The 22,875-nt window shown below is 47.9% G+C and overlaps 1 pseudogene; it reads left to right on the top strand.

Moving 5' to 3' along the window:
* Positions 1 to 5,783: 5,783 nt before the first annotated feature.
* On the top strand, positions 5,784 to 17,844 carry LOC106633922 (large ribosomal subunit protein eL33-like; annotated as a pseudogene).
* The last annotated feature ends 5,031 nt before the right edge of the window (positions 17,845 to 22,875 follow it).

Genomic DNA, 22,875 nt, shown 5'->3' with positions numbered 1-22,875 from the left:
TGCCCTCACCCCACATCTGTCCTTCCCTGTCCTCCTGACACACTGCCCAGGTAGACCCTCCCTCATCTCCTCCTAATAAGCTCCCTGGGCTCTAAATCACTCTCCATATTGCCTGCCAGGGATCTTTCTAAAACACAAACCTTGGCTGGCATAGATGGTGGCTCACACCTATAATCCCAGCCCTTTGGGAGGGCAAGGCAGGGGGATTGCTTGAGGCCAGGAGTTCCAGACCAGCCTGGGCAACATAAGACCCTGTCTCTTTAAAAAAAAAAAAAAAAAAGAAAAAGAAAAAAGAAAAACCCTGGACAGTATTTAACAAGTGTCCCTCTTGTTAAATACTGTCTAAATCCCTTGGAAGGGAATGGGAGGCTTCACAGCTGGATCCAACCTGCCTGAGTCATCTCTGGCTCCTAGGAGACATTGATAAATGTTGATGAATGAATGGATGGATAAATGCATAGCACACCCCAGACTCTGGAGGGGCTCACACCCTAAAGATTGTACCACCTCCTAACATCAGGGATCCTGAGCCACAAGCAGGGCCAGCTGGAAAGGCCAGGCCCCAGCAGTAATGGGTAGGTACATGGACGTTGTCCTCTAGTCCTGGGTGCTGCCCCATAGCTCCTTCCAGTGGGGAATAGGCCTAGATCAGTATCCTTCCACCCAGGAGGGTCCTCAGGACTCTAGGGCCCTCAGTTCTTCAGGTCCTTCCTGGGCAGTCTACTGGGGGACCACCTCCCTGGAACAGGTCTCCGAGCCAGCGACCATGACTGCTTTTGGGGGCCCTGACACCAGCTCAGATACTTAGTTATGCAAAAGTGAGTTTCATGAGAGTTGGGCTGTAATATGGGACTGTGGCCTCTTCAGGTGCAGACTGATTTTTTTCCAATGCTGAACTAGAGGGCCCCTTGGGTCCTGCTCAATATTTCCCACCCCTGGGGCAGTCCTGGGGCCAAGAAGCTTCCTTAGAGAATGCAGATTCCTGACACTGTCTTCAGGAAGTATTTCTAGGACACCCCTCCCTCTTTGTCTGGGGCCCAGGGAGTGCAGGCCTCAGGGCTTTGATTGTAGTCACCAGCCAGGTAAACCCAATGGGAGACTCAGTTCTGAAGCTTCTGCAGTAGTTTGTAGCCAGCCAAGAAAGGCTATGCGGAAGCCTCATACGTGCTGATGGGAATGGCAAATTGACTGCTTTAGAAGGTACTTCAGCAGTTTCTTTAAAAGTTAAATATTTTCCCGGACGCGGTGGCACACGCGTGCAATCTCAGCTACTCAGGAGGCTGAGGCAGGAGAATCGCTTGAACCTGGGAGGCGGAGATTGCAGTGAGCCGAGATCGCGCCATTGCACTTCAACCTGGGTGACAGGGCGAGACGCCGTCTCAAAAAAAAAAAAAGTTCAATATTTCTATTCTGCTGTATTGGCCTAAAGAACAACAACAACAAAACATTAAACATATCTATTACATGACCCAGCCATTCCACTCCTAGATACTGAATGATTGATTAATTGACTGACTGAGACAGGGTCTTGCTCTGCCGTCCAGGCTACAGTGCAGTGGTACAATCATAACTTACTACAGCCTCGAACTCCTGGGCTCAAGCAATCCTCCTGCCTCAGCCTCCTGAGCAGCTAGGACTACAGGCTCATGCCACCATGTACAGCTAATTTTTAAATATTTTGTAGAGAAGTGGTCTCACTGTGTTGCCCAGGCTGGTCTGGAACTCCTGGCCTCAAGAGATCCTCCCACCTCTGCCTCCCAAAGTGCTGGGATTATAGGCATGAGCCACCACTCCCAGCCTTCACTACTAGGTATTTACCCAAGGGATATAAAAGCATATATTCACACAGACCCTTGCATACGAACATTCATGGCAACTTTATTTGTAATGACCCCAAACTGGAATCAACCCAAATATCCATCAACAAGTGAAGAGTTAACAAATTGTGGTATAATCTATACAATGGAATACTGCTTAGCCATGAGAAGAAATTAACTATTAACATACACAGCAAGGATGAATCTCAAAATAATTACACTGAATGAAAGAACAAACAAAAATAGTACATAGTAGATAATTCCATTTATTTAAAATTCAGAAAATGCTAACTCATCTACAGTAACAGAGAGCAGCAGATGGGTGGTTGCCTGGAGACGGTGGAGATGGGAGGGAGAGATCACAAAGGGACAGGAGGAAACTTCTAGAGTTGATGGATGTGATCATTATCTTGACGGTGGTAGCAGTTTCACAGGTGTATGCATACATATGTTAAAATTCATCAGATTGTACTTTTTAAGTATGTGCTGTTTACATATTTCAACTATACCTTAATAAAGCTGTTTTTTTTTTTTTTGTTTTTAGAGACGGGATATCGTTCTGTTGCCCAGGCTACAGTGCGGTGGGGTGATCTTAGCTCACTGCAGCCTCAAACTCCTGAGCTCAAGCGATCCTCTCACCTCAGCATCTTGAGTAGCTGGGACTGCAGGCGTGTGCCACCATGCCTACTTTTGTGAAGTTTTGTAGAGATGGGGTCTCGTTTTGTTGCCCAGGCTGGTCTAGAACTCCTGACCTGATCCTCCCCGCTCAGCCTCCCAAAGTGCTGACATTACACACATGAGACACTGTTCAGGGGTCCTGAGCAGGTCCCTGGCCTGATAACTGTGCAAGGGAGACTCTTTCCCTACCCAGCCCCATGGCCTTGTCCTTCCCGTTCAGCTCCACCCTTAGATGAGCTGGTCTTTCTTGGGGGAGCTGGGTCATACAGGCGGGTGAGAACTCCTACTCTGCCTAGATCAATCAGGGAACAGTGCAGAGGACAAGTATAGGAAGCCCAGGGGGAATCAGTCTTTGGGGATCAAATCTAGGAGAATAATGCCCCAAAATAATGCCCCGCAAGCTGCTATGTTGGTAGCTAGAGGCACATGTGTACCAAGGGCCAAAAGTCTTTGCACATAGCAGCGTATTTGCGGGGAGGAGCAGCCAAGAGCCAGAGGCACTGTCCCAGGGGAATAGGCCTGGGCTGGAGGTAGATGTGCTGTTGATTGATGGTCAAATGATTTCCTGATGCCACAGGCAGGCAATCATTTATGCAACACTTCTTTCAAAACCCAGGTGACACCCACGGGGGCTCTTTGCCTTGTTCATCCTTGAGCAGAGCCAGCCGTGAGCTGGTTGTTCTCAGATCTCTTCCCAGCTGGGTTAGTAACTTGTTTCCCACCAAAGGGCTCCTCAAATTTCAGCCTCTTCTAGAAGGTACCTCTTGGCACCTTTTTGGGGGATAGGCCCCCTAATGTCACATTGCCTTAAAATTTCTCAAGGTGGCACCCCAAAGTGAAGTCCTAGAAACTCACTTTGAAGCCCACAGATTTTAGCTTAGGAAAGTTGCTAAGGCTCTCGGCATCCTCCATTGCAGAGGATCTAAAATAAAGTCCGTTTTCTTTTTGCATTTCAGTGTGTTTAAGGTAGCTGCTGCATGCAGAGCCCTGTACTAGATGCCTTGTGGAGGGCAGATGAATACCCTACCGGAGGGAGGCTTGCTCAGAGGCTCATTGACTGCCACAGCCTGCAGAGCCAAGCCCAGCAAGGGTCCCTGGGGACATGGAGAGTGGGTGGAGTGAGTGTAAGGAGTGGAGGTCTCAGGACTTCTCTCAAAGAGCTCACAGCCCCATAGAGGCACGAAGAGGCAGACACAATGCAGAGTGCTTTATGCACTGCTGGAAGAATGTTCCAGAACAGGTGTACAGGAAGAAGGTGAGAATAGCACCTGTTTTATCTGATTCTCATTCATAGCTGACTCTTCAGCAGAATTCAGTGAGCTGGTCTTTCTGTTGGGAGTGCCAAGGGTCAGGACAGGCTTTGTGGGGAGGTGCCATTTGAACAGTCTCTTGAATAATAAACAAAGCTTTGCCTGGCTGACAAAGGGAGGAGGGGCAGTCCGGGGCAAAGAAACAACATGAATGAATCTCAGAAAACATCTTATGATGTAAGATAAGAAGTGCCTTAAAAGAAATACCAACTTTGCTATGGGAATTCAAAGAATTCCAGAGAAATTCCCAGATTTAAAAAAGATGCAGTGATGTTTGCCTCTTGATACCTGAATGTGTGCCTCTGAGTCTGGCACTGGCCTAATTCTCCTCCCTCTGCCTCTGTAGGGAGGAGACAGCTCATGCTAAAAGCCCTTAGAAATATTTTCCTCCGAAGACACACTGATTTCCCACTGGGTAATTAGGATGTAGTTGAAGCTTCCCAGAATGGTTGCGGTCTCTGAAGGATATAACTGCAGCAGGCCAGGGATTGGGACTTCTTAATTGATATATTTAATCCACATTTGAATCTCATTTTTCATTTGGCAAGGGCATGTGCCTTTTTTCACCATCTGGATGAGCTTGTTTAAAAATTCATCTGTGCGGCCAAGGAGGGCAGATCACCTGAGGTCAGGAGTTCAAGACCAGCCTGGCCAACATGGTGAAACCCCATCTCTACTAAAAATACACACACACACACACACACACACACACACACACACACACACACACACAAATTAGCTGGGCATGGTGGCGAGCACCTGCAATCCCAGCTACTTGGAGGCTGGGGCAGAAGAATCACTTGAACCCGGGAGGCAGAGGTTGCAGTGAGCCGCGATCGTGCCATTGCACTCCAGCCTGGGCAACAAGAGCAAAACTCTGTCTCAAAAAAAAAAATTCATCTATGCATGTATACAGGTAAAATGGCCAAAGTGCTGCATTTGATTAGAAAATGGCTTCATTCTATAATATATTCTCTAATGATTTAGGATCAGAGGACTTTTCATTCTTCCAGACCTGGGCTGCTCTGTGGCCAATACAGTGTTTTCCAACCTGCTCCTCGTCCCAACCTGATTCTGAAACCTAGAAGGACTTCTCTGGACTGGGAACTTCCGATGTACACTGTTAGAGTGGACATGCCCAGCCTGCCTGGCCAGACCTCACCTTCCAGGGATCTCGTGTAAGGGCCATGGGGACAGAAATGACTGCAGTAAGCTCAGGGAAGGACAGGAGGCTCCCTAACCAATACCAAATGAGGCTGAGGGGACAGGAGGCTGCAGTGCCAGCTGACCCTGAGTGTTGGGAACCTTTGCTGGGGAGAGAATGGCATCCACATTCTCTCATTAAAACCCTCTGATGGGTCAGGTGTGGTGGCTTATGCCTGTAATCCCAACACTTTGGGAGGCCGAGGCGGGCAGATCACTTGAGGTTAGGAGTTCGAGACCAGCCTGGCCAACATGGTGGAACCCCGTCCCTACTAAAATACAAAAATTAGCTGGGCGTGGTGGCCTGCGCCTGTAATCCCAGCTACTCAGGAGGCTGAGGCAGGAGGAGAATCACTTGAACCGGGGAGGCAGAGGTTGCAGTAAGCCGAGATCGTGCCACTGCACCTCAGCCTGGGCAACAGAGCGAGACTCCATCTCAAAAACAAACAACCAAACAAACAAAACCCTCTGGTGTCAGGGAGGGCTATGGTGACCCTGGCCAGGTGGTGGGTGGCCAGGTGGGGGACTGTAATGGAGGCGATGGAGAGGTTAGAACTGACTCTGGGAAAAGCCTGCACTGCTCCCAGGAGACCCTTATTCTAGCTCCCCACAGTGTAGAGGAGCACCCTAGCTTTCTGGTCTGGGAAGCTGTTCCCTCCAGGATGGACACATACCACTGGCTTCTAGATCCAAGCAGGAGGGTTTTCCCTAGAGGCCTGGCTCACAAGCCAGGCTACCCCAAGCCACTTGCGGTTAAGCCACCCTCACAAGCCAAATGGCGGCACTCCCAGGGATGCTGCGGTGCAGAGGCCATGGGTCTAGGCTCCCCCAGGGGCCCTTCCTGCTCCCCGGCACTGGTACTGTTGATCATATGCCTCCCCTGCCATTGGCATCTGGCCCAGCTTGGTTGAGCTACAGGACTCCCATCTCCAGGAGCAAACATTTAGCTGGTACCTCAGGAGTTGAAAAAGGATGAAGAACTCTGGGCATTGGCACTCGAACCTCAGCTGCTGCTGTAACCCAGACCTTAGGCCGGATTGGATGACTAGGTTTCTGTTTTAACCCAAGGACCCAGCCCCACCAGGCAGTAAGAGGGAAGAGAACTCATGTTCATTGAGTGCCCTATGTGCTGAGCACTGTGCTAGCCCCTTTACCTTCATTTCCTCATTTAATCCTCCCAACCATGCCATGAGGTAGGCAAGGCTGAGGTCCAGAGAGGGGAAGTGACCTATTTGAGGTCACACAGCAAGATCTGCCAAGCTCTGTTTTACAGGATATAATTGTTGAAAACAACCAAAAATGCTGGATAAAACATGAGAAACACCTTGTTAAAAGCAATGAAGAACTGGCAAGAGAAAAAGGAATAAGGTCAGAATCTAAGGAGAGGTAAGAACCTAGACAAGTAGGAAGCACTGAAGTCATTTTGGCTATGTGGGTGTTTGCTGATATGCAAGTGAGAACCTCAGGTTTTTGTTGTTGTTGTTGTTGTTTGATATGGAGTCTTGCTCTGTTGCTCAGGCTGGAGTGCAGTGGCACGATCTCAGTTCACTGCAACCTCGACCTCCCAGGTTCAAACAATTCTCATGCCTCAGCCTCCTGAGTAGCTGGGATTACAGGCACATGCCACCATGCCCGGCTTTGTATTTTTAGTAGAGACAGGGTTTCACCATATTGCCCAGGCTGGTCTCGAACTCCTGGCCTCAAGTGATCCACCCACCTCGGCCTCCCAAAATGCTAGGATTACAGTCGTGAGCCACCGCGCCCAGCCAAGAACCTCAGTATTAATGATCTTGTGGGCCAGTGTGATAAATGTCAAAACTCAGGGCCTGTCCCCAGTGGGGAATCTATCAGGAGGCTCTCCTAGTTTAAGCTGGCACCCTAACAGGTCTCCCTACCTTGGGAATGCAAGAGAAGAGGGGAGGAGATGTCACTGAGATGTAACCACAAGCTGGCCATCACTTAGATTGGCGGCCCAAGTTCACGTCATTTGGGTGATTCATAAAACCTCTGCTCATGAATTTAAAGTACCCTTGGGGCCGGGTGTGGTGGTTCATGCCTGTAATCCCAGCACTTTGGGAGGCCAAGGTGGGCAGATCATTTGAGGCCAGAAGTTCAAGACCAGCCTGGCCAACATGGTGAAACTCCGTCTTTACCAAAAATATAAAAATTAGTCGGGCGTGGTGGCATGTGTCTGTAATCCCAGCTACTCAGGAGGCTGAGGTAGAAGAATCGTTTGAACCCAGGAGGCAGAGGCTGCAGTGAGCTGAGATTGTGCCACTGCACTGCAGCCTGGGCAACAGAGCAAGACCCTGTCTCAAAAAAAAAAAAAAAAAGTACCCCTGGACTGCTAATGCCCCTGTCACCTGGCAGAGGGACCCATCAATCCTCTCTGGAGAGAGGCATATTCATCCTAGGCCTCAAGAAGTACCCACCAATAAGTTTTCAAATATACTCAGTGGTATATAAGCCCCAAATAAGCCAGCGACACAAGGAAACACTGAGAATCAGCAGAAACAACAGACAGCAGACATAGACCTACAACAACTTCAGATCATGGAATTATCCAGCATCAATTAGAAAACATACTTAACATGTGTAACAAAATAAAAGACAAGCTTGAAAATACCTGTAGGGAGTAGGAAACTATAAAGAGTGACCTAACAGATTTGAGAAGGAAGCAAATTTTCAGCAGACTTGAGAAAGGGGTATATTTTTCAGAGGTGAAAAATATATTATAAATGAAATTTTAAAATGCAGTGGAAGAGAGTTTGTGAGCTGGCAGATGGTTTAGAAAAAAGCAGTGGAGGCCAGGAGTGGTGGCTCACACCTGTAATCCCAGCACTTTGGGAGCACAAGGTAGGCAGACCACTTGAGGTCAGGAGTTTGAGACCAGCCTGGCCAACGTGGTAAAACTCTGTCTCCACTAAAAATACAAAAACTAGCTGGGTGTGGTGGCAGGCACCTGTAATCCTAGCTACTTGGGAGGCTGAGGCAGGAGAATGACTTGAACCTGGGAGGTGGAGGTTGCAGTGAGCTGAGACCGCACTGCTGCATTCCAGCCTGGGAGACAGAGACTTTGCCTCAAAAAAAAAAAAAAAAATTAGCCAGGCGTGGTGGTGTGGGCTTGTAATCCCAGCTACTAGGCAGGCTGAGGCATGAGAATCACTTGAACCTGGGAGGCAGAGGTTGCAGTGAACCAAGATCACGCCACTGCACTCCAGCCTGGGCAACAGAGCGAGACTCTGTCTCAAAAAGAAAAAAGCAATGGAAAACAGCACAGAGAGACCAAAAGACAAAATATATGGAAGAAAAGTTAAGAGACGTGGAAGAGATCAGCCTATGATTAGTGGGAGTTTTAGGAGGAAAGGAGAGGGAGAATGGAGAGAGGCAATATGTGAAGAGATATTGGCTGAGAATTTTTCCAGAATTGATAAGACACACCATTCACAGATGTTAAGAATCCTAAGGAATTCCTAGCAGGATTTTTTAAAAAGAAGAAAAGAAAGAAATACATATTTAAATGTGTATCGTAAATTGCAGAATACACACACATCACTCACATATGAGAGAGAGAGAGAGAGAAAACCAGAGGGAAAATGTCAGTATACCTTAGACTAACAGCTGATTAGTCAACCTCCACATAGAAAGGTAGGGAGGGATGACCTGACACCCTAGAATTCTTTATCCAGTGAAAATATCTTCCACAAATGAGCACCAAACAAACACATTGTCAGAAAAACAAAAACTGAGAATTTATAATTAGGGAACTCTTATTAAACGATATTCTAAAGGATGTACATTAGGTGGAAGGAAAGTGATCCCAGATGGAAGATCTAGGACGCAAGAAGGTATGAGGAGCTACGAAACTGGTAAATACGTGGGTAGAGCTAGGCAAACATGGACTATATAATATAATAATCATTCTAAGGTTTTCTGAAGTTACAACAAAACGAGAGAGAACGAAAGTACACAGAGTCAAGATGGGGGGGAAACAGTTAAAATGCTTTAAGGTCTTGCATGACTGAAGAGGAAGGTAAAGTGATTGAGTAACTTTAGACTTTGATAAGTATGCATGTGGTAATTTCCAGGGCAGCCACTAAAAAAAAAAAAAAAGAAAAGAAAAAGAAACACCATGTATAACTTTCAATTTGTAGGGGAGAAAAAAGATAATAAAAAAAAATAATGCAAAAGAAAAATAAACAAGAAAAAGAGAGAAAAATGGCACAAAATAGGATAGTGGATTCAGGATCACATAGTTCGTGTGTGACAGAGCTGGGCCTTGTTCCCTGTTCCATGGAGCTTTGGAAAGTTGTCCCCTACCCCTAGAGTACCCCAACTGTCTCCTACCCCTAGAGTACCCCAATTATCTCCTGACACAGCCCCCAGCACTACTTGTCTACTGTACCTGTCCAAGCACCACCAGGCTTCACACCCACCCCTTCCTCTGCTCCCCCCACGATGCTGGGATCCCTGAGGCCAGAGACTCAGACTACGGCAGGGGCTTATCCTGGGGAATGAGCTAATGGCTATGTGTGGCCCTCTTAAGTGTCTGTACTTCTGTCACAGTCACCTGGGTTTTGCCTAACCCTGTCTTGAAGTTCGATACTTGTCAGTACTGTTGACCCACATCCCCTTTCCTCTTTACCCCAGTTCTGCTGGTGCCTGGGTTCTGAACTTTTAAGCTCTCACCTGGGCCTTTGCAACAGCCTCACACCTGGTCTTCCTGACACCACCTGACTCTTTTGATCCACCCTTTAAGGCTGCTGAGGCATTGCTGCTATTTGGCTCAGAAATGATCCATCCTATGAGAAGGCCAACAGAGTCTGAACAGACAACATTAACAATGATTATCTGTTGGGCACTTACTGTATGCAGGCACCTACTGTGCACATCACAGGCAATATCTTCACTTACTCCTTACAGCTACCCCTTGAGTTGGTTTTACTGATGAGGAAACTGAGGCTTTGGGAGAGGAACAAACTTGCCCAAGGTTGTCCATCTATGAAGCAGCAAAGCTAGATCTGCATGTCTGACTCAGAGAGGTCATGCCCATAAAGCATTAAGCTGGCTTTCAAGGATGTTGATAAATTGGTCCCAAGCCAATATCTTCGCCTCACCATCCCTATATTCACCTATATTAGGCAACACAGGCCATTTGTTGTCCCCTGAGCATGCCCTGGTTGATCCCTACTCCCTACCTTTGCTCACACACATTCCTCCTCCTGAAATTTCCTTCTCTCATCTCTACCCTTCCAGAAGTCTTGTCCTAAATGTCTCCTCCCCAGGGAAGATCTCCTTCCTTTAATGATTGTCAGAGCCTTGCATCACACTCAAGCGTGTTCATGTGTCACCTTCTCTAGTGGGCAGCAAGTTAACTGGGAGCCAAGACCAAGCCTGGTTCATTCTCAGCTCCTCAGAAGTGCCCCGTACTGTGCATGGCATGCATGTTTTCTGAATTCTTTCAATCCAGTTCACGCAGACAGGTAGAAGCTGCACACAAACAGATCCTTTCCTGAGCAGCACAGCTTGGAGGATGTGGCATGTTTTATGGAGCTTGGCACATGGGGCATTTGTGCATGTGCTGTGTAATCATCCCAGCCACATACCCTTTCTGCCTATGGTGCAATGGAGACATTCTCGTGGGCAGAGGTGCTCCCAGGAGGTGTAAGCTCTGAGCTCAGGACCTCTTTTCGGTGGATGTTCTTATTTCTCTTACCTTCAGAAATGAACGCCAGCTTTATTAACCCCAAGCCTCCATCCCTGACAGGGGCATGCATCTCACTATCAGCGTTCCTCCCAGAACTTATAGGAAAACTGTAAACTGCAGCTTGCAAACCTCCCACCTTCTCCTGCCAAAACTTGGACCTGGGCAAATCACACTGAAACCATCCATACTGGCCAGGCGCAGTGGCTCACACCTGTAATCCCGGCACTTTGGGAGGTCAAGGCGGGTGGATTGTCTGAGCTCAGGAGTTCAAGATCAGCCTGGGCAACATGGCAAAATCCTATCTGTACTAAAAATACAAAAAATTAGCCAGGCGTGGTGGTGCTCACCGGTAGTCTCAGCTACTTGGGAGGCTGAGGCATGAGAATCACTTGAACCCGGGAGGCAGAGGTTGCAGTAAGCCAAGATCACGTCACTGCACTCCAGCCTGGGTGACAGAGCAAGACTCTGTCTCAAAAACAACAACAACAACAACAACAATCCATATAGATTTGGGCGGTGTGGAGGATGCCAGATGCAGAGGAGATATGATGGAATGAGGAAGAGTCAGACCTGTCTGTGCCCAGGAGGAGTTTACAATTTAAGTGGGAAGATAAGACACATGGGAAAGCTATGCAGAGGGAAATGAGATGATGCTTAATTACCAGTTTCAGGCCACAAGTGAAGAGGTTTTGCAAGACTGAGTCTTGGAGACAGGCTTAGCGCATGGAAGGGTGGCCAAGCCTGAGGGGTGACAGGGCAGGAAACAGGCCTGCCCACCTCACAGAAATTGGGATCCAAGCTGAGTCTTGGTCCCCTGAGAGGAAGGGCATTCGTGCATGCAGAACTGAGGGCTAGGAGAAGGGTATGCACCTGGTAAAGGGTGTGGGTGTCCACCCTGGCTGGGTGGACAGAGGCCTGAATGAAAAGGCTGGGAAAAAGGTTGGAAATTGGCCAGGTTAAGCAACTTGGGTCCTGAAGGGGTCAGCAAGACATTGTGGAGGTCCTGCTGCAGGCAGAACTGAAGGAAGGTACATCCAGGCAGCCTTTACTTCCTCTCCTCCACAGCCTTGGTGCTGTGAACTGACACCCAAACCCTCCAGGAGCACTTCCTTTCTAGACCCAACAAAGGGCAGAAGAAAAAAATAAAGCCTGGATCCATTTGAAAAGGGGCCAACCAGCCCCTCCCAAACCCAGTTCTTTGACTTGCACCCAAGACTTAAATACATCCTTTGAAACTCCTCATCCATTGAAGTTCCTTTCCTTTGAAACCATAAAAGAATGTGGGGCTGCATTTTGCCTTGGTGGTAGGAAAATTCCACATGCAACTTGCAGCATTTACAGGGTGGAGACTTCTGGCCTGGGAGCAGGAGGTCTGAGCCCAGGCCTTTCCACAACAGTGACAGCCAGGGAGGGGCCTGGCAGTGCAGCCCAGAGGTCGAGGCATGTTCTGGAGTCAGGTCCTCTGTGATAAGCCAGTTGAGTGACCTTAAGCAGGCCACTGGATCTTGTGAAACCCCAGTTTTCTCACTCCTAAAATGAAGATAACATCTGCTCTCACTCTGGAAGGCTGCATACCTTTTGTGCACAGGGTTCTCTGCATGTGCCAATAAGGTATCAGGCCAGTTGACATCTGGTTAGTTTTCTCTCCCTGTGGCAACTTCCATATCCCTTGGCTGTTACTGCTGCAGATGAATACATGGGATGGCAAATTGTCACCAGAAATAAACAGCCGTCAAGAGTAGAATGGCCTCAAAGGTATGCCATCTAGTCTTTGCCTCTGTGATCAAGACCAAATGAAGCTCCATGACATCCAGAGCAGGGTGAGAAGGGTCTCTGTCCCCACCAAGTGCTTGAGTGTACAGCAGGAGGTCAGAGGCTGAAGAATACATTATAGGAGACATCAGAGACTGGAATAGATGGCAGCTTCATGAAGAGGTGGAGACAGAGGTGTAGTGGGGAGAGGGCAGAATACTAACTCAGAGCACCAGGAATCTTAAAAGAAAATGGCTGAACCTAGACCCTTACCTCACACCATAGACAACAATTAACTCAAAATGAATCACGGACCTAAATGTAAGAACTAAATCTATAAAACAACCGGAAGCAAACATAGGAGAAATTCTTTGTGGCCTTGGATTTGGCAAAGATTTCCTAACTAGTACACAAAAAGCACAAGCTGTAAAGATAATCAATACAATCTTCATCAATATTTAAAACTTTTGTGGGCCGGGTACAGTGGCTCATGCCTGTAATCCCAGCATTTTGGGTGGCTGAGTGGGTGGATCACTTGAGGTCAGGAGTTCAAGACCAACCTGGCCAACATGGTGAAACCCTGTCTCCACTAAAAATACAAAAATTAGCTGGGCGTGGTGGCAGGCATATGTAATCTCAGCTACTCAGGAAGCTGAGGCACAAGAATTAAGTGAACTCTGGAGCTGAGATCATGCCACTGCACTCCAGCCTGGGCAACAGAGTACGACCTCATCTCAAAAAAAATAAAAATATCTTCCCGTCATCTTTGATCCTGTGGAGGCCTGCTGGGAACAGGACTTCTAAAAGAAAATATGTCTGGAAATATGTCTAAAAGAAAATAGGCTGTGGTCAAAGGCCATTTTTGCTGGGTATAAGCGGAGTCTCCAGAACCAAAGGGAGCACACAGCTCTTCTTAAAATTGAAGGTGATTATGCCTAAGATGAAACAGAATTATATTTGGGCAAGAGATGCACTTATGTATACAAAGCAAAGAACAACACAGTGACTCCTGGCGGCAAACAAAACAAAACCAGAGCAATCTGGGGAAAGGTAACTCAGGCCCATGGAAACAGTGGCATGTTTCGTGCCAAGTTCCGAAGGAATCTTCCTGCTAAGGCAGGAAGCCTGTCATGGGGACACAGAATCTGAGTGATGCTGTACCCCTCAAGGATTTAAACTAATGAAAAGTCAATAAATATACATGGATTTGTGCTTCTGTAAAAAAATAAATAAAATAAAAATAAAAAATATTTAAAACTTTTGTGCTTCAAAATGCACTGCTACAAAAATGAAGAAGTATGGGCCAAGTGCAGTAGCTCACACCTGTAGTCCCAGCACTTTGGGAGGCCGAGGTGGGTGGATCACTTGAGGTCAGGAGTTCAAGGCCAGCCTGGCCAACATGGTGAAACCCCATCTCTACCAAAAATACAAAAATTAGCCAGGTGTGGTGGTGAGCACCTGTAATCCCAGCTACTTGGGAGGCTGAGGCACGAGAATCACTTGAACCCAGAGGCAGAGGTTGCAGTGAGCTGAGATGGTGCCACTGCACTCCAGCCTGGGTGACAGATGGAAACTGTCCCAAAATACAAAAACAAAACCAATAAAAAGGGTAAAAAATTTGAAGAGACACTTCACCAAACAAGATGTTTGGATGGCAAGTAAGCATATGAAAAGATGCTCAACATCATTGGTCATTAGAGAAGCACAAATTAAAATTACAATGAGATACTACCACACACTCACTAGAATGGCTTAAATTAAAAAGACTGACCATACCTAGTGTTGACAAGGATATAGAGCAGCTGCAACTCTCATAAACAGCTGGTGTGGATAGAAAATGGTTCAACCACTTTGGAAAACAGTTGGCAGTTTCTTTAAAAGTTGAACATATGGCTGGGCGCAGTGGCTCACGCCTGTAATCCCAGCATTTTGGGAGGCCGAAGCGGGTGGATCACGAGGTCAGGAGATCGAGACCATCCTGGCTAACACGGTGAAACCCCGTCTCTACTAAAAATACAAAAATTAGCCAGGCGTGGTGGCAGGCGCCTATAGTCCCAGCTACTCAGAAGGCTGAGGCAGGAGAATGACGTGAACCCAGGATGTGGAGCTTGCAGTGAGCTGAGATCGCGCCACTGCACTCCAGCCTGGGCGACAGAGCAAGACTCCGTCTCAAAAAAAAAAAAAGTTGAACATACGCCAGTCATTCGATTTGTGGGTACTTTGCCAAGAGAAATAAAAGCATATATTCACACAAACACTTGTATGTGAACAGTCATAGCAACTTTATTCGTAATAGCCCCCAAACTAGAAAGAACTCAAAGTCCATTGACAAATGGATAAACAAATTGTAGTATATTCATATAATGGAATACTACTCAGCAATAGAAAGGAACAAACTGTTTATACAATGACGTAGATGAGCCTTAAAACAATGACACTGAGTGAAAGAAGACAGACCCAAAAAAGTGCACATACTGTATGATTCTACATGTGTACAATTCTAGAATATGTGAACTAATCCATAGTCACTGACAGCAGGTCAGTGGTTGACTGGGAGTGGGGCAGGAGGGCAGCAAGGGGGGATTTCCATGGGTACAAGGAAATGAGTGATGGAGATGGTCATTGTTGATTGTGGTGTTGGTTTCACGGGGCAGACGTATGTCAAAAATCCATCAAAGTGTGCAGTTTACTGTATATCAATTATGCTCAATAAAGCTGTGCAAAAGAAGGAGGAGGGGAGGGAGGCAGCAGCTCTTGGCCCCAGGGGGACAACCAGTCACTCCTCAACTCTTCCAAGTATGGGTATGGGGTTTGTCTACAGAATCTATGAATTCACTCTCCTATGCTACCCAGGGGTTCTTTACCAACTCAGCTGCACCTCCCCAACTTGTCCCAGGTTCTTTGAGAGCAGGGACTATGCCTTCTGTATCAAGTCTCTCCTGTTGAGAAAGCAGATGATGGCAATGATGAGGCAGCTTCCGTGGGTAGTAGGAGAGGGGCTGGTCTATCACTAGGACCAGGGCTGATCACACCTGGATCTTGGGGGAGTCCACCCAACTGTGGGGCAATAACACCACTGTCATTTCTGCCTTGTTTGTGGAATGCATGGTGACTCACTCCAGGAAGACTCCCAACATTGCTGAGGAACAGGATAAGGCAGAGGTGAGATGGTGAGCCACACTTGGCTCTGAAGGAACTGAACCCCCAGGGCTCACCCTTCAGGTTGGGGCTGTTGGACAAGATGAACCTTATGTAACCTACAGAGAACCATTTACTTCTGGAGCGAGGAAGCCAATGCTGTGTGCAAGGTGGTCTTCTGAGCCTGCTGAACCTAGATTCCAATCTTTACCACACTGACCTGATTGAAGTCTCTGTGATCTGTGGTCACAATCATTCTGGCTGAGGCACCCCAAGGCTGACAACCTTGCTAAGCCAAAGCTGGAGCTCTCTCCCTTCTAGAAGCCAGGCCAGAATTCTGCGTGGCCACCAAGCCTTGACTTTCTGAAGCCAAACACTTGATTCAACACGATGAAGCTCATTTCCGTTGCATTCAAGCACCATGAGGGCCTTCAGTAGTGATGGTTCCCATAGATTTGTGTAAACCAAAGTATGGACTAGGCTACACATGCAGTCCTTCACTTTGATGCTGGTCCTACCAACATAGAACATCTATGATCTGCCCTCACCCCTGTGGATTTTCCTTGATAGCATTAGTCTTACTAAAGAAAAGCTTGATTCAAAAATCCAACCACATGGGCTGGTTCGAAGGTAGTGTGTTATTTCAGTTGATTGCTCACTGTCAGTTACAGGTTGAACTCCTTGTTCTACTCTGTCCCCCTTCTTGCCACTGCACTTGACTAGTTTAAAAAAATATCCAATCACAAAATGGACATATGTGTTGGGTTATATGACAATTATATGGCAAAGGAATAAGTCATTTGATGAATAAGTGTCCTGGGTGTTCCCTTAAATCAGACACTGGAGCAAGGCACAGTGGCTTAGGTCTGTAATCCCAGCACTTTGGGAGGCTGAGGTAGCTGTATCACCTGAGGTCAAGAGTTTGAGACAAGCCCGGCCAATATGGTGAAACCCCATCTCTACTAAAAATACAAAAATTAGCTGGGTGTGGTAGCAGCACCTGTAATCCCAGCTACTCAGGAGGCTGAGGCAGGAGAATTGCTTGAACCTGGGAGGCGGAGGGTACAATGAGCCAAGATGGTGCCACTGCACTCCAGCCTGGGTGAAAGAATGAGACTCCATCTCAAAAAATAATTAATTAATTAATCACACAGTCTCTCATGGGCATTCACAAAATAATCTGCTTTGTGGAAACTGCCTGCAGGGGGATTTTCAAATGTGCCTGGGAATACGTCTAGCGAGAGCCTTCCTTTCCTCTGGGCCCTGCTAGGGCTCCATTTCCTCAGGAAGTTCCCCTGACTTTGAAAGGGGCCAAACTGCAGAGGGAGGAGAAGGGTATGTGTGGCGGAGAGTCTGCACTTCCTCTCTAGGCCATTCTCGGTGCCCTGCTGACCTCCATTGACTCCACAGACCTTGCCCTGCTCTCAAGCCTGGCACAGTGGCTCTGTAGACTTTGAGCTCACCTCCCATGCTCCCAGGCACTCCTAACCAAGCTCAGCTCCTCAAATGGTGGGAAAGGTCTGCTGTTTAGATCTCTCATCCACTAGACATCAGGTGACACCACTTGGCCAAGTAATCTGGCAAATCCTGCTGATGCATTTTAATTGAAACCATGTGCCCAGAATGGCCACCCCAGTGAGCAAGGCAAAATAAAGTGGCCTCTCTCCAGGATGAGCACCTACACAGGGCACAGCACATTGCCACAGCACGTGTCTCCCCAGTACAAATGCACTTGTATCTTAACAGAAGAGCTCTCATGGCCACTGCACGTGGGGACACAAGGGTGTGAAAATGAGCAGGGCACTAAGGCCAACTGCAGAGTCAGACGGAGGAGGACACAGGCATCTGAGATCTAAGACCTATCCTTGGAGCCCTGAGGCAAGCCATGCATCCCACACTGGTATGTGCATCTAAGTGGCACTGGGTGGAGGGGAGTCAAGGCTCTGACCCTGAGACCACCCACCTCCTTGATGGGAGCTCAGGCCCCTATCCAGATAGTTACGGTGTGCCCACTAAGTGCTGACACTGCAGACTCAGTGGTAAACAAGGACAAGCCTTTGCCCTCAAGTTTTCACAGCCTCATCTCTGTGGCATCAGCCCTGAAATATCATGAAGCAAGAACAGGGGTGGCCAGATTGGGTGCCAAAAGTGGCCCAGGTAGAACTGCAGAATTCCATCTCTTAGTGAAGGGAGAGAGAACTCAGGATAGGACAGGGCAGAGCCAGACATTCTCAACTGAAGCCGCTGAGACCTTGGTCAAAACCAAACAGGGACATGTGTGTGAATTCTGGCCGGGATCAGAAAACAGCCAAGGCTGGCCAAGCTTCAAGAGGGCCTGAACCAAGTCGCAGGTCACATCAGAGCTTCTTCTAAAAGGGCAGCTCCTACAGCAGCCTGGCGCCAGAGGTGCAGCAGCCTGGGCTGGGAGCAAAGGCTGGGCTTGCAGGGAAGAGCAAGAGTGCACAAGTGAGTGGAGAGGTTCAGAAGGTGGCCTGAGAGGTGGCAGAGGAGGAGCAACCCTAGTGGACATAGAGGTGACAGCAAAGGATGGGGCCATGCTGTGCATCACAGCCCAGGGGGCAGACCCTAGTCAGGGCAGTCCTGACTAGGGACCTTCCCACAAGTCCCCATCTGAGATGCTCGGAAGCCAGAGCCCCTCAGCTGCTCCAGCTGGCCTCTGGTTCCTGCTTTTCACTCACCACCTCCCTCCTAGCCACCCTTCATAGGCTTCAGTCTTCTTGGCCATGTCACCTGTGTCCAGGCTGTGGACCCTACATCAGGGTTGGGCTTCCTTGGTTTGGCTCTGGGGTAGCCCCATGTCCAGCTGTCTTTCCCATCTTCTGTCTATTGGGGTCCTAACTGACCCAACTCTGGCCCCACCCCACACCTACCTGACAAAGTATGAGGTTCGCTGGTGGTTCCTGACAAGGCTTTCCATGATCCCACTTTTTAAATTATTATTTTTATTACTATTTTTGAGACAAAGTCTCACTCTATCCCCCAGGCTGGAGTGTAGTGGCGTGATCTTGGCTCACTGCAACCTCCGCCTCCTGGGTTCAAGTGATTATCCCACCTCAGCCTCCCAAGTAGCTGGGACTACAGGCGTGCACCTCTACTAATTTTTTTATTTTTAGTAGAGACAGGGTTTTGCTATGTTGCCCAGACTGGTCTCGAACTCCTGAGCTCAAGTGATCCACCTGCCTCAGCCTCCCAAAGTGCTAGGATTACAGGTGTGAGCCACTGCGCCTGGCTGTATTATTACTATTTGAGACAGGGCCTCACTCTGTGTGATCATAGCTCACTACACCCTCTACCTCCTGGGCTCAAGCAATCCTCCCACCTCAGCTTCCCTAAGTGCTGGGATTACAGGTGAGAGCCATTGCTCTCGGGCCTCGACCCCATTTGATGTAGGATGGTCCAGACAGGAACAAGGAGTATGTGGCTCTAGAGAAGAGGGCAAAATGCAGGAAATCAGAAGGTTGACACTTCAGTGAGAAACCAGGGACCACTCAGGAGCTGGGTCTGGAGGTGCCCCAGGTCTACTGGGCAGGCATGAGCTGGAAGCAGGTTTGGCTCCAGGTTCAAGAGACAGAGTTCTGAGGGCAATTAAGGCTGGGGCTGGGGAGCCTCCTGGAGACCCCAGGAGCTGAATGAGAGATGTTGAGAGTGTCTAAGCGAGGTTGAGGCCAGGAATCTGAGAGACTGAAGGGAACTAGGCAAGTGGCTGGGGACAACTGTCAAATTTGGCATCTTCCTTACCTGGGCTCACTGTCTTCCTGTCCCTCAGCATCTCACAAATGCTGCTGATCCCTGAAGGGTCGGGGCCAAGCAAGCCAGAGAGGTGGGAGAGGCTGGCAGGGGGAAGAGCCACAGTGACCGTGGGAGCTCGCCTTTTACCCTGGCTGGACAGGATCATCCCCAGGGCATGTCAGCCCTAGGGTCTTCAGAAAGTCCCTTAGCTCCTACAGGCCACAAAGACACAGTAGTAAGTCTTGTTCTAAGGAATTTCAGGTGAATTGCTCCCACCTATTCACCCCAAATCTAGAACAAAGTTGGGGTGAGACATAAGACACATACTCAAGATCCCAAGATCTCAAATATCAATGAGTTAATTTAGTTTGGGGACACATATAATCAATTCCCAAGGAAAACATGGCTCCAAGGCTTCTAACAAATGGGAATGATGCCAAGATACCAACATCCAGCAGTCCTACAAGTGGCATCTACAACCATTTGCAGCTGCATGGCCCATGCTGACTGGAGCAAAGGCTGCCAGAAGCCCAGTGCGGGAACCACACTCTGCCACACAGTCTGCTGTGGGGTCCTGGGCAGATCACTTCTCCCCGGCCTCGGGTTCCTGATCAGCAGAACACTTGCAGCTCTTGTCAGGCTGCAAGGGGGAGCCTCACCCACTGAACACGGCTCACTCCCCCAGGGCTGAGCTCTGGGGAGAGGCTGTCAGGGCCATTCACCTTCTTCCACCAGATAAACTGAACTTCCCCTAAAGCTCTGCAGCTGGGGGAGCCTCAGCCATCACAGAGCACTCAGGGACTGCCTCCGAAAGCTGCCAATTCTCTCCACGTGACCAAGTGGAGTGACCAAGGACAACCGAAAGGAGAACAGAGAAAGGAGAACCAGACTAGAGGCATACATGCCCCCACAGAACATGCAGCTTCCTCCCCCAGACCGCAAGGCTCAGCAGCACCCGATTCCCTGCTGTTCTCGAGTGGGACAGAGTGGTGTAAGCTGGACGGGCCCTGCAGCTGCTCCCCTTTGTGGCGATGGCCAAATGACTACCCTGCCCTGCACCTCAGTTTCCCCACCTGCCAAGTGGCATGGTTGTGAAGATCAAATAAGAATGTGTATTAAACAAAGGTCACATAACACACACCCCACGAGTGTAACTTCCCTCCGGCTTCCCTTCTGACCACACCATCACTCCACCTCCAAGCAGGGCCAACAACCGCTCTGTCGCTCTCAGTTTATCAAAACACAAATTAGAAGTCTGTCTCCCCAGGCTGTCAGATGAAATGGTTAAGGACTGTAAACACGTGTAGCTGCATTTCGAATAACAAAAACGTGGTTGTTCCGTGTTGCTTCCTTTACAATCTATTATTTTTTTCTGGCAAACGCTACCACTAACTGCACAGAACGCAGCATTTTGGAAAGTTTTAGTGGCTAGGAATAGCAAAAAAAAAAAAAAAAAAAAAAACCCTATGTCAGCCCCAATTACTTTAAAAGATGAAGAAAAGAAAAAGAAAACAAAACTGAAACCAAATTTATTTTTAGAAATGCCGTTCTTTGGGCAAATATTGATTTTAAAACAGCAAGAATATTTACACACACACTAAACAGGATTTCTCTTACAAAATCTTTAGCTGCTGAATCTCAGGATATCCTGGAGTTATTTTCAAGTTTTCCATTCTGACACAAAGCCAATTTCTGTTCACTTTAAGAAGAGATTGCCTTCTACTCATATAAAACAATATGAAATTGATTTTTCTATTCTCAATAATATTTGTTGAGAAAATAGTCTTATAGTTTTAAAAACAAATCTGGAAATATTTCAAAAGTAGCTTCACACTGTTTCTTAATATGACATTATTATTTTGATTGGAGTATAGTTTCATTAGTCAAAAATCACCTTTATTTTTACTGGTGATTATCAGGCTCACTTCATGTTTCACTACATTACACAAGGAGCCACACAATGGATCAGCCAAACAGCTTTAGCTGGCTTCATCTGTAGTGGGATTTCTGTACTTTTCCATCAAATCGTTTTAAACATTATTTTGGTACCTGAAGCCTTAGTGACATGACTGTAACCATCATGAACAAAAATATTATTACACTACAGAAACATAGAGAACAATTACGTTAAATGGCTGAGGCCACTGAGGAGAAAGGGACAAATACAAACTCCAAATAGACAAAAAACAATTATTTGGGGATCTTTTTGCAGAAACCATGACACCTGTGCCAGTGAAACTCAATACACATGCACCAGGGCCTCCAGCGAATCCAGGCTATGACAAGCGAGGGGGTCTTGGGCACTGGGTCTGAGGAGTGAATCAGGCAGCTGCACAGGGCCCTGAGCTTGAAGTTTAATGCTCTGCAGTCACCATCTCGAAATCCTTAATAATTCTATCATTGAGTTTGTGTTTTCTAAGTGATATCTTATGGGACAACACCTAGCAACCTGGGAGCAAAGAAAAGGAAGTAGGTATCTGAATTGAGGCAGGCGTGGCTTCTGCCTTTTCCTTTGGTTAGAAATATGTTGTATGCTGGTAGGAATGTACAGCCTTTAGCAGCAACTTGGCATTAATTAGTAAAATTCACGTGCCAGGAGCTGGGAGCCTCCATTCACTTGAGGTCCTACCTCCCTCCACCTCTCCACCTCCCTGGGACAAGTTCTGGGCCACCTGCCCCTCCACCCAGTGACTGCACCCATCCTGGCATGGGTCTGGGTGCAGGTATGGAAAGGATCAGGGTTGGGCATCTGTGTCAAGTAATGCTGCTCAGCCTTCCTGCCCATCAGCTTCCCTCTGTGAGCTTTTTAGTGAGAGGAGGTGTGAATGTGACCAGTGGCTGCTCAGCAGAGGGCAGAGCCTCAGGCACTGAGAGGGTCTGCACTTGAGCTGTAAGGATCTCTTGTGCCCGAGGAAGAGCAACATTAAATAGCAAATAAAAAAACACCATTACAAGTAGAGAGAGAGACTGGGAGAAAAGGAGAAAGTTTTTTCCTGCTTTGTGAACAAGGGGCGCTACATTTTCATTTGCACTGGGTTCCACAAATTATGTAGCTGGTCCTTGGAAGCAGGCACTTAGAGAGAAAGTGCCAATCCTGGAAAAGGTAGAAATAGCCTCACTGTAGGGTATGGGGACTTCTCCCAGCAGCGCTCAAGCAAGAAGGCTGATAAATAGCACTGAGGGCCCAGGTGAGGGTGGAACCAGTCACGGGGGTCTGGTATCATGTCCACATAGTCATGTGGAGGGTTCAACCATCACCTAGTAACCTGGTAGCAAAGAAAAGGAAGTAAGTATCTGAATTGAGGCAGGCGGGGCTTGTGCCTTTTCTTTTGGCTAGAATGTTGGGGACAATGTTGCATGCCAGTAGGAATGTACAGCCTTTGGGAGCAACTTGGCATTAACTAGCAAAATTCAAGATGCACATAGACCCTGGAGAAATCCCTGCATGTGTGCATGAGGAGACCAGCATGAGAGTGTTACGGCAGCAGTATGGGAAATATCTCAAAACTGGAAGCAATCT

This window comes from Pan paniscus, chromosome 18, assembly GCF_029289425.2.
Source record: "Pan paniscus chromosome 18, NHGRI_mPanPan1-v2.0_pri, whole genome shotgun sequence".
In the NCBI taxonomy this organism is placed as follows: domain Eukaryota; kingdom Metazoa; phylum Chordata; class Mammalia; order Primates; family Hominidae; genus Pan; species Pan paniscus.
This window is presented reverse-complemented; position numbering and strand designations above follow the sequence as displayed.